The 12,868-nt window shown below is 39.7% G+C and overlaps 1 protein-coding gene across 2 annotated transcripts in view; it reads right to left on the reverse strand.

Annotated features, from left to right (window-relative positions):
* Positions 1-12,868, reverse strand: part of tpk1 (thiamin pyrophosphokinase 1) — an 83,195-nt gene that overhangs the window by 1,245 nt on the left and 69,082 nt on the right. The window lies entirely within an intron of this gene.

A 12,868-nucleotide genomic window follows, 5' to 3' on the forward strand; every position in this document is an offset into this window, starting at 1 on the left:
AACTATTTTCGGTTTGACCAGACATAATTATGCACACTGATTTTTGTTTTCTCTAGTGTTTGACTATTCATACTGTAGCTGTGTCAGAGCCTTGTGGTCTGGAGCAGCTTGTGTCCTCGGAGAACCACGGCGAGGTGGTCCACATGACTTTGCATTGTGTTTGAGGAGAGCATTCTGGACCTACCAAAGTAGTCTGAGGTCACACAGGGTTTACAGCCAAAACCACAGAGATTCACAAAGACTATTATGCTAAGTCCTATGAGATCTCACTTTGTGGTTACTGAAGTGCTTACAAATCCTCTCTGAGAGCAGCCTTCAGCTGCCACTAACAGGAAAGGTGACCACTGAAGTGTACGAGTCACATAAAGCCTTTTGTTTGGCATTTGTTATAATGACAAGCAGCGAGGGAAGGAGAGTAAACTCTTCAAGGAGCCAACCTTTAAGAAGAGGAACATTTTCAATGAAGAACTTAGATCTGATAGCATTTTAGACACATTCTGAAATATATAGAGTAAATTTCTCCGCTGTGGGATCAATAAAGGTTTAATCTACCTATCCATCTAAACAAAGACCAGAAACTTCATATCTCACTGAATATGATCCATTTCCAGACTGTGTTCTTTTTTTTCTTCTTGTATATAATATTGGCTGTAGCAAATTTCTGATGTTCCAAAAGTTTTAAAAAAAAATGTATTTGACTGAAATGATTCAGCCTAGCCTGTAGGGACACTGGGCCAACACTGTTCTCCAGTGGTCAAACTAGGAAACTGCAGCATCCCGGCACATTGCAGGAAGAATGCTGCCATCTGCTGGTTCAATATCGGAACGTACTGAGCTTATTGTGAGGAATCACAGCTGTGAAGAATCGAGAGTGGTGGTCACAACTGTTTACGAGATCATATGCATTATTTTTAAGTCTCCTCGTGCCCCCACTTTCTACTATTTTTATGCTACATATATATATATATATATATATATATATATATATATATATATATATATATATATATATATATATATATATATCCTCAAATCTTAATACTGTACAAGCCAATACATTGGAGATTCTCAGGCAGAAGTCTTGTATCGGTTCTGGAAGCCTGACTGAAAGGGTTTGCGGTCAGAGCCCAAGGCTTTGGAACAGCTTGCCTGGGGAAATCAGATTGGCTGAGTCAGTGTTAAATCTCTTCTGAGCTATTTTTGCTTTTTGACTGGTTCAGTGTTTAAAAATATTATCATTCGTCTATTTAAATTTGCTGCCCCACGTGAAGCACTCAGTAACATAATTTTTAAAATGCTCTTAAAAGAAAGGTTATTTTTACTGAAGCATAAGCTACTATTAAGGCTCATTAAATTCTAAGTCTACGTGAATAAAAACAATATTTAATGACCAAAAACTTACCAAGTGGCTTGAGTATCAAATGTATTGTTTAATCATACTGTTAGGACTACAGAGCTTTCTAATAGATACACACCACAGACGGATGCATTTAACTCATCTAGAAAGAGTTCATGTCAATCTTCAGTCATGCAAAAATGATGAAATCCTAAGGAAATAACTAAGTTTCCACAGGCCAAGAGGGCAAAAAAATGTGAATCTGCACGTCACTTTTCCCATTACCACCTACATTTATTTACGCTGCATTAGCCCCGAACAGCCAGAGCTGACAAGCACTTTGAGGATAGAGCTGTTGGATTGTGTTTAATATGAAAAGGGCAAACTCACCATAGAAGGTTTACACCCGGGGCTTTCTCTTATTTCTTCACTTTTACCTGTCACTATGTTCTTAGCATCTACAGCGAGTTAAATAGGAAATGAATTTCTGACACTACAGGTCAGCAAATCTGCAAAAGTCTGCCTCAGCTGTGCTAATGCCAGAGGGAAAAAAAAACGCTGTGGCTTTTGATTCAGATTCGAGGCATGTTTTCTCGGAAGGCTTTCACTGAGATAAAACAAGACTCAGTGGCTTTTTACTCTTTATACTCTCTAAAGCACTCTGTCTCCCTTTGACTTTTTTTTTTTTAGCCATCTTGATCTAATTATCTGGTTTGCCAGCCTGGTGTCACTGGGCCATGAGCAGTGTTTGAAAGTGAGTTGGGGGATTAGTGCTCTGAGTGTCACAAACCACAGCTGGGATTGGGGGACCAGGGGAAGTTTTGTTTCTACTTGTCAATCATCTGTGGCCCAATTACAGCTCTGTTTTGGCGTGGAAACAGCATTATCTGCTCTTTTGAAAATACCACCTTGACCAATGACACTAAAAAACATCAATTTTAATCTGCGACACATTTTACATCAGCAAAGACGACACTGAGTGCATCTAGGGTCACATTTGTGAAGATACTTCTAGAGATGGTTGCTGCTCTGCAGTTAAAATCTAAATGACCTTCTAGGGTCTCAACAGGATTAACCATTACAACCCTTCTCACTGAGTTTAAGCAGCAAAGTAAATGTCCTCTGGCATAAAGAAAGATAGAATGGTAATTTCAAATATACAGATTTCATTGATAGTCTCCATCCACTTACTAGAAACATCTATATGTTTGATCAGTCAATGCATCAAATCATGCAGATCCATGTCATTCACTTATATTCATAGCAAACATCAGAATAAGGGGGGAAAAAGTGAACTCGGTGACTTTGGAGCAAGTTAAGCTGGTTAGATTACTGTTGATCTCCACTAGACTTCTCAGAATGTGTGAAAGTCAACAAAACATCCAGTGAACAACACTTCAGCAAAAGGGAAAGTCTTGTTGATAAGAGAGGTCAGAGGAGAATAGCCAGACTGGTTGGAGGTAACTCAAAAATAATTACTCTTTATAACTGAGGTAAGCAGGGAATAGTTTCAATGCACAGTACATGCAACCTTGAGACTGAGTGGCTGAATCAGCAGAAGAATGTTGGGCTCCGCATCTGTCAGTTAAGAGCAGAAATCTGAGGCTACGGTGGACACAGATAACTAAAACTGGATAGATGAAGACTGAAAAACACAATCAGGACGATATGAATCCATAAATCCAACATGCTTTATGTCAACAGTCCGAGGAATGTTTTCGTATCACTTCAGTACCAATCAATCAACATTCTTCTGAGTGTTCTTGCTAACTACATGCATCCCTTTACGGCCATAGTTTAAGCATTGTCTAATGGCTACCTGCTAACATGCCACAAGGAAAATGACCTCCCTATCACCAGATCTGAAACCAACAGAACAGCTTTGGTACAGGTTTGCAGCATGAACGGGCAGCTGACACAACTGAAGACATTATGTGACACAAACATGTCACCGTGGAGAAGAATCTCAAAAAGAATGTTTTTATGCCACCAAGAAATAAGGCTGCTGAGCAAAAGGAAGCCAGTATTAGCATGATGGTCCTAATTACATGCTTGGCGAGGATATAATTTCCCACAGGCCACAACAAGCAGGAAAGAGTTGTTGTACACAGGTGGGTAGAGTCCAGGAGGACAGCCTTATACAGGCTACTGCACACGTGTAAAACCACAGCACAGCATCATTAATGACATCATTAACATTATATGAAATCCTGTGTGCATAGTCCTGCAAGACAAAGAGTAAAAACATTGTGCAGAATATTTTTTTTTAAAAAACATGAGCATGCTGTGTTTTTACACTGCATATACAGAGTACAGTCACTTTTCATAAAGTAAAGCACATCATTTTAAAAGCATTATTTTAGCAAAAGTCAAAGTTAATCATGAGGCTGCAAGTCTGAGAGTATTTAAAGGGCTAATTTTCCTCTAGTCTTAGAGAATTGGGTGCCAAGACAACTATGGTGCATCATTAGTGAGAAATATCTTACATAAGCCAAGTTTTTTTGTAGGCTTTGGACATTTTTCTAAAAAAATACAAAGCTCTTAGCTTAGACTCATGAATTCCAGGTCTTACAGCTTTTCTATAGGTGATTTCTATTCTCTGGTGAAGAGGAAAGAGGCTAATTAGTGCTACAGCCTCATTCAACACATTAGCGCTGCACCTATTGCATTATTAGGGGGACCTCTTCACGATAACACATGCTAAGAACATGAGGAAATAATAGGTTTATGAATATGCGAAGAACAGTTTTGGTGCAATCACATCGCACAAAGACGAAAACGAACACAAAAGAACAAAGACAGGGGAGAATGAAGCGAATCATTTGTCCACAGGCGCCTGCACGCACATCAAACGGGGACAAAGAAAAGCCCTATTCTGCTTCAAAGAGTGCCAAACAAGCATGGTATTAGACCAGCTTGACTCAGAACGGAGACGAAAATAAGTTGTATGTGAAGTAGGGTTACTTAATAATTGAGTGAGCACAGAGCCACAGCCACTACGCCATGGGTGTATGAGAATAACGTCTGGCTGTGTTAAAGTGCTAGCGTGAAGTTTTCTCTCGGCGGGGTAGTGCGTTTCCACCATGTTCTTAGCAGCAGAGCCGTGGGGTTGTCTAAGAGCTGGAAAAATGGAGAGAAGTCAAGCAGTTATTGTTGTATTTTGTGTTATAAGTGAGTGAGCATGTGTACTTTTATAGCTCTCTTAGGGAGGGTTAAAATGTCCCGTATAAGACAAACAAGGGCTTTCTCTGTGGACTCCCATAAAAATGTGTAATTCAAAGGCCCCAAATCAGATTTTTATGAGCAATGTGTTTCTAAATGAACTCACAATTGTCTGACAAAAATGGGACAGTTTTTTTTTGTTGTTTTACAGAACTTATATTTGGTATTAAAAGGGTCCTGTCATGCGTTTCTGTGCAGAATTTAGCAATACTTTAATCAAACTGTAATTCATTTTAATAAGCAATAACTGAGGCCAAACTTTAACTCATTGTGCTTATTTAATCAACATTTTAAATTCTTTCAGATAGAAGGTTTGAATACCAGTTTCAGAGGCTTTAAAGTTGTTGCATGTTTGAAATAGATTTACAGCAGCTGTGCAGTAAACCAACGGAACATCCCACTCGTTTAGAAGTAATGATAAAGCATAGCTACAACTAGCTTAATAGAAGAAGCCAATTCACCAGCATGCCACAAACATTATGTCCCCCAGCAGGCAGCCAAACCTCCACAGCTATATAATTATCAAAAGACTGCCACCTCAACAGTGTGATTGTATTACAATCAGAGAGGAAGGAGGCTGCATGGCACAATTGAGGTTGTTTGAAGGGGTGAATAGTGAGTGCAGTTGTGATGAGCAAAACTACCAGCGGAGGCACCAGAGCACCACTAAAGGACGGTTTAAGGAGTCATTCTCAATAGGATGGCAGAGTGGCACCTACATTTACTAACACCCATTATCTCTGTCTCTCAAACGCACATCCATTTACAAAGCTGCGCACACGCCCTTACGGACACACACGCATGTGCGTGGAAAATTTACCGAGCACAAAAGGCTTTCAGATGGCTTCATTAGTAATCCCCTCTTCAAAGCTGATACCGATCAATAACGGCCCCCGTTGCAGAGGGGACCGAAATGAGCGTCGCACCCTCCAGTGATAACAATGGAGATGTTTGCTGCCTGTAATTGCATTTCCAGCGCCACAGCCGAAAGGGCCCGTCAGCTGTAAGTAGACCGTATTTACACAACAAATTACCCAGGAGAGAGGGTGGGCGACGAGAGGAGACACTCACACTGCAGTGGACAGGTAGAGAGGGGAATTATGGGTGTTTGGGGCCATTTTAGAGAGAGAGAGAGAGAGAGAGTAGACTGTTGCTGCTTTATTTTCACCTCTCCATAGTTGTTTTTGTAAACAGGCTCTTGAAAGTCGTGTTAAAGGTGCAGCATGAAGCGTTTTTAAAGACAGAAATATGACAAAACAAATTGTTTGTGAGGCGGAGTAATCACAAACAGTGCAAAAGTCAGGACAACTGATCTGTATCAAAAGCTATCTTCATGTCCTAAAATAATAAGAAAAACATTTTTCCCCATAAAAATAAAAGATTAAATACTAATCTGGGAATCTCTCTGTCACTATACTCCTACTGTTATTCTGAGCTGAAAAGAAAACACTGTTATTTTGAGCCACAAAGAGATCAGTATCACAGTGACTAAATGCTTGTCATCTTATAAATATTGACTTGTTTATTCATGCTAATTGCTCATAATGAAGGATGAAATTGTTCTTTGACAGGAAAAGGCAACACACATCACACCTTTAAAACAACAACAAACAGATCTCCTCTTCCCATTTTATCTGAATATACTGAAAGAAGCACAAGTCCCCTTTTAAAGGTGCAGTATGCAAGATTTTAAACAAAAATATAGCACCAAACAGCGACACACGTGGACAAAATTGTTGGTACCCCTCAGTTAAAGAAGGAAAAACCCACAATTCTCACTGAAATCATTTGAAACTCACAAAAGTAACAATAAATAAAAATTTATTGAAAATTAAATAATCAAAAACAGCCATCACTTTTGAATTGTTGATTAACATAATTATTTAAAAAAACAAACTAATGAAACAGGCCTGGACAAAAATGATGGTACCTCTATAAAAGATTGAAAACTATTTGACCAGAGTGACATGATTAACTCAGGTGTGTCATTTAATTGACATCACAGGTGTTTCCAAACTCATAATCAGTCAGTCTGCCTATTTAAAGGGAGACAAGTAGTCACCCTGCTGTTTGGTGAAAAGGTGTGTACCACACTGAACATGGACAACAGAAAGCGAAGGAGAGAATTGTCCCAGGACATCCGAAAAAAAATTATAGACAAACATCTTAAAGGTAAAGGCTATAAGACCATCTCTAAACAGCTTGAAGTTCCTGTGACAACAGTGGCTCATATTATTCAGAAGTTCAAGACCCACGGGACAGTAGCCAACCTCCCTGGACGTGGCCGCAAGAGGAAAATTGATGACAAATTGAAGAGACGGATCGTTGGAATTGTATCCAGAGAGCCCAGAGCAACCTCCAAAGAAATTAAAGGTGAACTCCAAGGCCAAGGTACATCAGTGTCAGATCGCACCATTCGTCGTTGTTTGAGCCAAAGTGGACTTCATGGGAGACGACCAAGGAGGACACCACTGCTGAAGAAAACTCATAAAAAAGCGAGACTGGAATTTGCAAAAATGCATGTTGACAAGCCACAAAGCTTCTGGGAGAATGTCCTTTGGACAGATGAGACCAAACTGGAGCTTTTTGGTAAGGCACATCAACTCTATGTTCATAGACTCAAAAACCAAGCATACGAAGAAAAGAACACTGTCCCTACGGTGAAACATGGAGGAGGCTCAGTAATGTTTTGGGGCTGCTTTGCTGCATCTGGCACAGGGTGTCTTGAAAGTGTGCAAGGTAAGATGAAATCTGAAGACTATCAAGGCATTCTGGAGAGAAATGTGCTGCCTCGTGTCAGAAAGCTTGGTCTCAGTCGCAGGTCATGGGTCTTCCAACAGGACAACGATCCAAAACACACAGCCAAAAACACCCAAGAATGGCTGAGAGAAAAGCGTTGGACTATTCTAAAGTGGCCTTCTATGAGCCCAGATCTGAATCCCATTGAACATATGTGGAAGGAGCTGAAACATGCCATTTGGAGAAGACACCCATCAAACCTGAGACAACTGGAGCCGTTTGCTCATGAGGAGTGGGCCAAAATACCTGTTGACAGCTGCAGAACGCTCATTGACAAATACAGAAATCGTTTAATTGCAGTGATTGCCTCAAAAGGTTGTGCAACAAAATATTAAGTTATGGGTACCATCATTTTTGTCCAGCCCTATTTCATTAGTTTGTTTTTTTAAATAATTATGTTAATCAACAATTCAAAAGTGATGGCTGATTTTGATTATTTAATTTTCAATAAATTTTTATTTATTGTTACTTTTGTGAGTTTCAAGTGATTTCAGTGAGAATTGTGGGTTTTTCCTTCTTTAACTGAGGGGTACCAACAATTTTGTCCACGTGTGTACCTGCTATGTAAAGATACAGTGGAGGAATGGCATTCTTAGCAGAGAATGAAGTCACATTTTTTTCTGTGTTGAAATCTGAATTGAATGTTCTGGTAGTCAGTTTGCAAGTAACTGGATGCAATTAGTGCATGCTATTGAACATGAGTGCATGTGAATCCCTCCGTTTGAAACTGCTGCCACGCCCCATGTTTTTTAAACAGGCAGAGACTGATAATGCTCGTGATTTCACACCGAGCTGAAATGAAGTGTACACGAATTAGGTAAATGGGATAAATACTTCATTCATAAATTTACTATTTCTTTTTTAGTTTAGGCTCCAGACTGTATTTTAGAGTTGATTGTAAAATTCTTTTATTTTTTTTTAAATCCCTAAATGGTCTTGCCCCAGCATACCTCTCTGAGCTTCTAGACGCCTATACACCTAAGCAATCTCTCAGGTCAGCAGACCAGCTTCTCCTCAGGGTGCCCAAAACAAGGATGAAGCTCAGAGGGGATCAAGCATTTTCTGTTGCAGCTCCAAAACTTTGGAATGAACTTCCGCTGCACATCAGACAGACCTCCTCACTGTCCAATTTCAAAATTTCTTAAAACCCACCTCTCACTCTTTGGTTTTTCCAGTGATGTCAGTCTGTTGTTTCCATGTGCATGTGTATTTTATCTGGGATGGGCAGTCCTGTCTGCTTAGTCTATTTATTGTGTATGTTTTATAGTGTATTTTGCTTTTAGCGCTATTATTTTTTTATCTTCTGATCATGTTTTTACTCTTCTGTACAGCATCTTGGTCAACTCTGGCTGTTTTACAGTGCTTTATAAATAGATTTAACTTGACTTGACAAGCAAACCAGAGATAGACCAGTTTGTGAAAACAGACAAAGATGGAGTGGAGCAGAGTAGTCCTAAGTGAAGAGAGTGCAAGAAGAAGTGACTATACCGTGATCTAAACACATTAAAGTCATTCAACGTGCTATATTTTACAATGCTACCTTGTGGCTCGATTATTTTTTGTTGACTCTCGTGTACACAACCTTTCTAATTGTCAACGACTGTTAAGAGAGGATGGCCGACGAGTTTGTTTGTTTCGGTCTGGTGCTCTGGAGACATCCAGTTGGTCGGAGTGTTGCATACAGACCCTTTGACATAGCATGTCATGAACAGGCAAAAGAAATTCTGCCAGTCACTAAAACAGATCCTCCGCTCTTACAGATCAGTGCTTCGAAATGTCATTATGCTTCAGGGAGAGAAAATCATTTTCCATCAACCATGTTTCTACATTTCTACAATTTCGTTTAGCAGATGCTTTTATCCAAAGTGACGTACATCTGAGAGTGGATGCAACACAAGTAAGGATCCAGTCAGGAGAAAACAATCTGGATAAGAGCCAGTTTCCTCAATACTGTACTTTCTGTGTGCTAAATGTTAATGTGTGATTGTGTTATGAACAATACTGAAGTTCTTTCATCACACTGAGAGCAACATATGCTATTGCAAAAACTACAAAAGCTATACTTGTTTAATCTGAGCATTTTAAGAGGGATCTTTTAGGGGGCCAAGAGTAAATACAAACGTGGGGCATATACTGATTGCAAGAAAGTCAATATATAACAAGCTCACATTTGTCAGCATTTTGGAGATGGGTGAGGCAAAGGCATTATTATTATATCTTACTCTAACATAACTTAGGGATTTCGGAGTTGAATTTTCTCAGAGAGAGCCATTCAGACACAAAAACACACAAGAGCCTTTTCGAGTTTTGTTTGCACAATTGATTCAAACCCTTTGGAGCGCAGACAATGATCCCACTCTGAGAAATAAAATACAACTGAACCCCAGAAAACCTGCAAAAAAATATGCAAGACTTCCAATTTTAGTTGTGGTAAGAAGCTAATGCCATCAATAAACAACACTGCTCTGAAAAATACGGCTCTATACTACACAAGAAATGAGGCACCGTATATTCCATCGGCCTGTGATTTCAATGCAGCAGCAGCATCATTCATTTCATCCACCTGACATTCTCCTTGTATTTAAGGCTATTTATTGGCCATGACATGAGCCAAGATGTGCACTAGCAGTGTTAGCACCATCTGCTGTGCAATGATAGCTGCTTCCATTAAATGCTGCTGGGTTTAAGAGTGTGAGGTGACAAACACTGTTCTGGCTTAAGTTGACCTTCAGATAAGAAAACTCATCTCTGCTGGGAATGCGGTGGCAATCAGTCGAGAGACAGACAGACAGCAGAGCAAATTATATATTTTGATAAAAGAAGGTGATTGAGGAGAACAAGGCATTGTTCATGTGTTTAGTTTGGTGGAGTGGGTAAGTAGAGAAATTGAGTTAATGTGCTTGTGCTAATTAATATCGCTGGCATGAATACTTGAGTATTCACATTTTCATATTGTCTGTGTGCGCATGCATGTGTGTGACAGTGTTTCTCAACACAGTACGTCGTAGTTAATACATATTTGGTCCAAAAAGTGTGTGCACTCCTCCACCTCCTTGCTAGTCTGCAGTTCCACTGGGGGTACTAGCAATGGTTCAAATCAGGCTGCTCTTCATTTCCCCCCTCTGCCCCTGTGTGTGATGTGCACACCGTCAGAAATCTACAGATCCATAAATAAAACCATAAAACAGCAGTTTTCCCTCCCGCTGCCACACTGTGCGGCTACAGCATACATACACTTTTCATTTCCCCTGTCTAAGACCTTGGCGTGCAGGAGTGAAGGAGAGACGGAGGAAATGAGAAGGAAGAGAGAGAGAGAGCTGGAATTGGGATGGGGGAGTCGAAGGGCAGAGAGAGGGGACGACACTATGTAGAAACATGTAGGAGTCGAAGAGAGTGAAGACGATGTGTAGAAAAGGCAAGTGGAAGAAAAAGCAAGACAGAGATATAAAGTGAGAATAGATTAATTCCTTTAGACTGAATCCCTGAAAGAAAGAGGCAAAAACACAAAGCGAGAGCACATGCAAGAAAACACAAGCAGAGAAAGAAGAGATATGAAAAGAATAGGAGAAGGTCAGGGTGCATATTTGCATCTTGAGAAACAGAAAGAAAAGGAGAGATCTTACAGTAGAGATGTCTGCCTCTGGCAGGGACACTGGGTTAGACCTCACTGAACCAAGTTTGTCAGACATATATATCGGTGCAACTACAAGATAAAGTACACTGCTTTGCCCTCCTCTGAAAGCCATCTTTTCCAGTATTTATAATGCTTCCTGAATACTGAAATCTTAGGCTTCCCACAACGCTACAAGCTTGAGATGCAGGACTGCATCCGAGGCAAAACTTTAAAGGCAGTCCTGTCAACATATTCTTAGATTTATTGTTTCTGAATCCATATCAAAATGCTTCCTCCCCCCTGCCGTTTCACATATTTTATTTGAGATCCAAATGTCTTGCCTATTTTTCTAATAAAGTTGCTGAATATTCTTGCAGAGACTGAGACAGACATTGCATCTCAAAACCTCACTTACTACTTCAACACAACAAAAATCCCTGCTGCCTTTGTCAATACAGCAATGCATGAGTAAAGTCTCCACAAAGCACATTTCCTTCCTTAATGAAAAGAATCCAGTTGGGAGGTTGTGTAGGACTGTTTTCATCACTACTTTCACAGGTAGGTCTAATATCTGGGGCAGCGACACAAAAGGTCCCATTGAGCATTAATTAGGCCACATGCAACGTATTTTACATATTTAAATTGTTAAAATGCAGCATATTTATAAGCCTACAGTAATTCCTCGTGCTCAGTGTGTAACTAAAAATATGGAACATGTAGTGAAGTCCTTGTTAAAACACGGTCTCATTTGCATTCCAATGTCTTTTTTGAAGGCTTACATTTCATAAACAGCATGCTCTCATTAACAGTGAGGGCGAGCTTTCTAATCTTGCCCAAAGTTTACTTTTAATTAAGATTTCTCAATTGCTTCAGCTCTCTGAGAGACTGTACTGTTAAAATCCATCTGTGTTCATGTGTTTGTTTTTATCAAATTCCACACCTGCCCATGTTGGAATTGTGCATATGTGTCTCTGTGCTCTGTGTTGAGCTAGTTTATGGGTTTAGGTGTGTGTTCACAGGTGCTGGTGCCCTGAAATGTTGGCAGAGCGAGGACACAGAGTTAAGAAACACCACCTGGTGGGTCATTTGAAGACCTTAACATTCTGATGACCTTTTAAATGCAGTGCTTCTCTCAGTCCTTAGAAGAGTGTAGAACAGTGTAAAGCTTTATGCATGTGTAACATTTAATCTTTGGATGGACTAAAGACCAGAGAGACAGAGAGAGTAAGATGGAAGGAAATGCATAAGGGTATATAATTGTGTGGATACACCTAACACAAATGGACATACATAGATGCTCTTTAATGCTGCATATGAATATGTCACACAAAGATAGATACATACTGTATATGCAGTATGTAATATATTACATACGCATACATATACTAAATATATAGCATAAAAAGCTCCAAGAGATTAAACGTATACGGATAAAATTTTGAAGCAAACATCTTAAAATGAACGGTAATCCATGTTACCATGTGGTAGGGAGCTCATTGACAGTTTTTCTGATAAGATCAAAACTTCTAGATCATCAAGCAAATTAAGTTCGTCGCAAAAGTTATTTTTTCAGGTGCTTTTCCAAAGCTAAGAATTGCATTTGAAGGGCTTCCAAGCACACATGAAGCAAACATTTTGGACAGGACAAGTTCCAAACATGTTCCAAAGGGGTTCAGTAAAAAAAACCAAAAAACTACACATCTCCTTTAGATTCTTCAAAATCTTTTACCTTTCATCCACGAGGCTTCTTAAGTCCTAGAACTGAAGAAACCTCTTGGATGAGGGTGAAACATCTTCAGGAACATGAAGGACAAGTCCTGAAGCTCTTACCATGACCTTGATGACTGATAATCCACATAGACGTCACCTTCTAATGAAAATCATGTGATAAATGCAGT

The sequence above is a fragment of the Acanthochromis polyacanthus genome, chromosome 20, assembly GCF_021347895.1.
Source record: "Acanthochromis polyacanthus isolate Apoly-LR-REF ecotype Palm Island chromosome 20, KAUST_Apoly_ChrSc, whole genome shotgun sequence".
NCBI classification, from domain to species: Eukaryota; Metazoa; Chordata; class Actinopteri; family Pomacentridae; genus Acanthochromis; species Acanthochromis polyacanthus.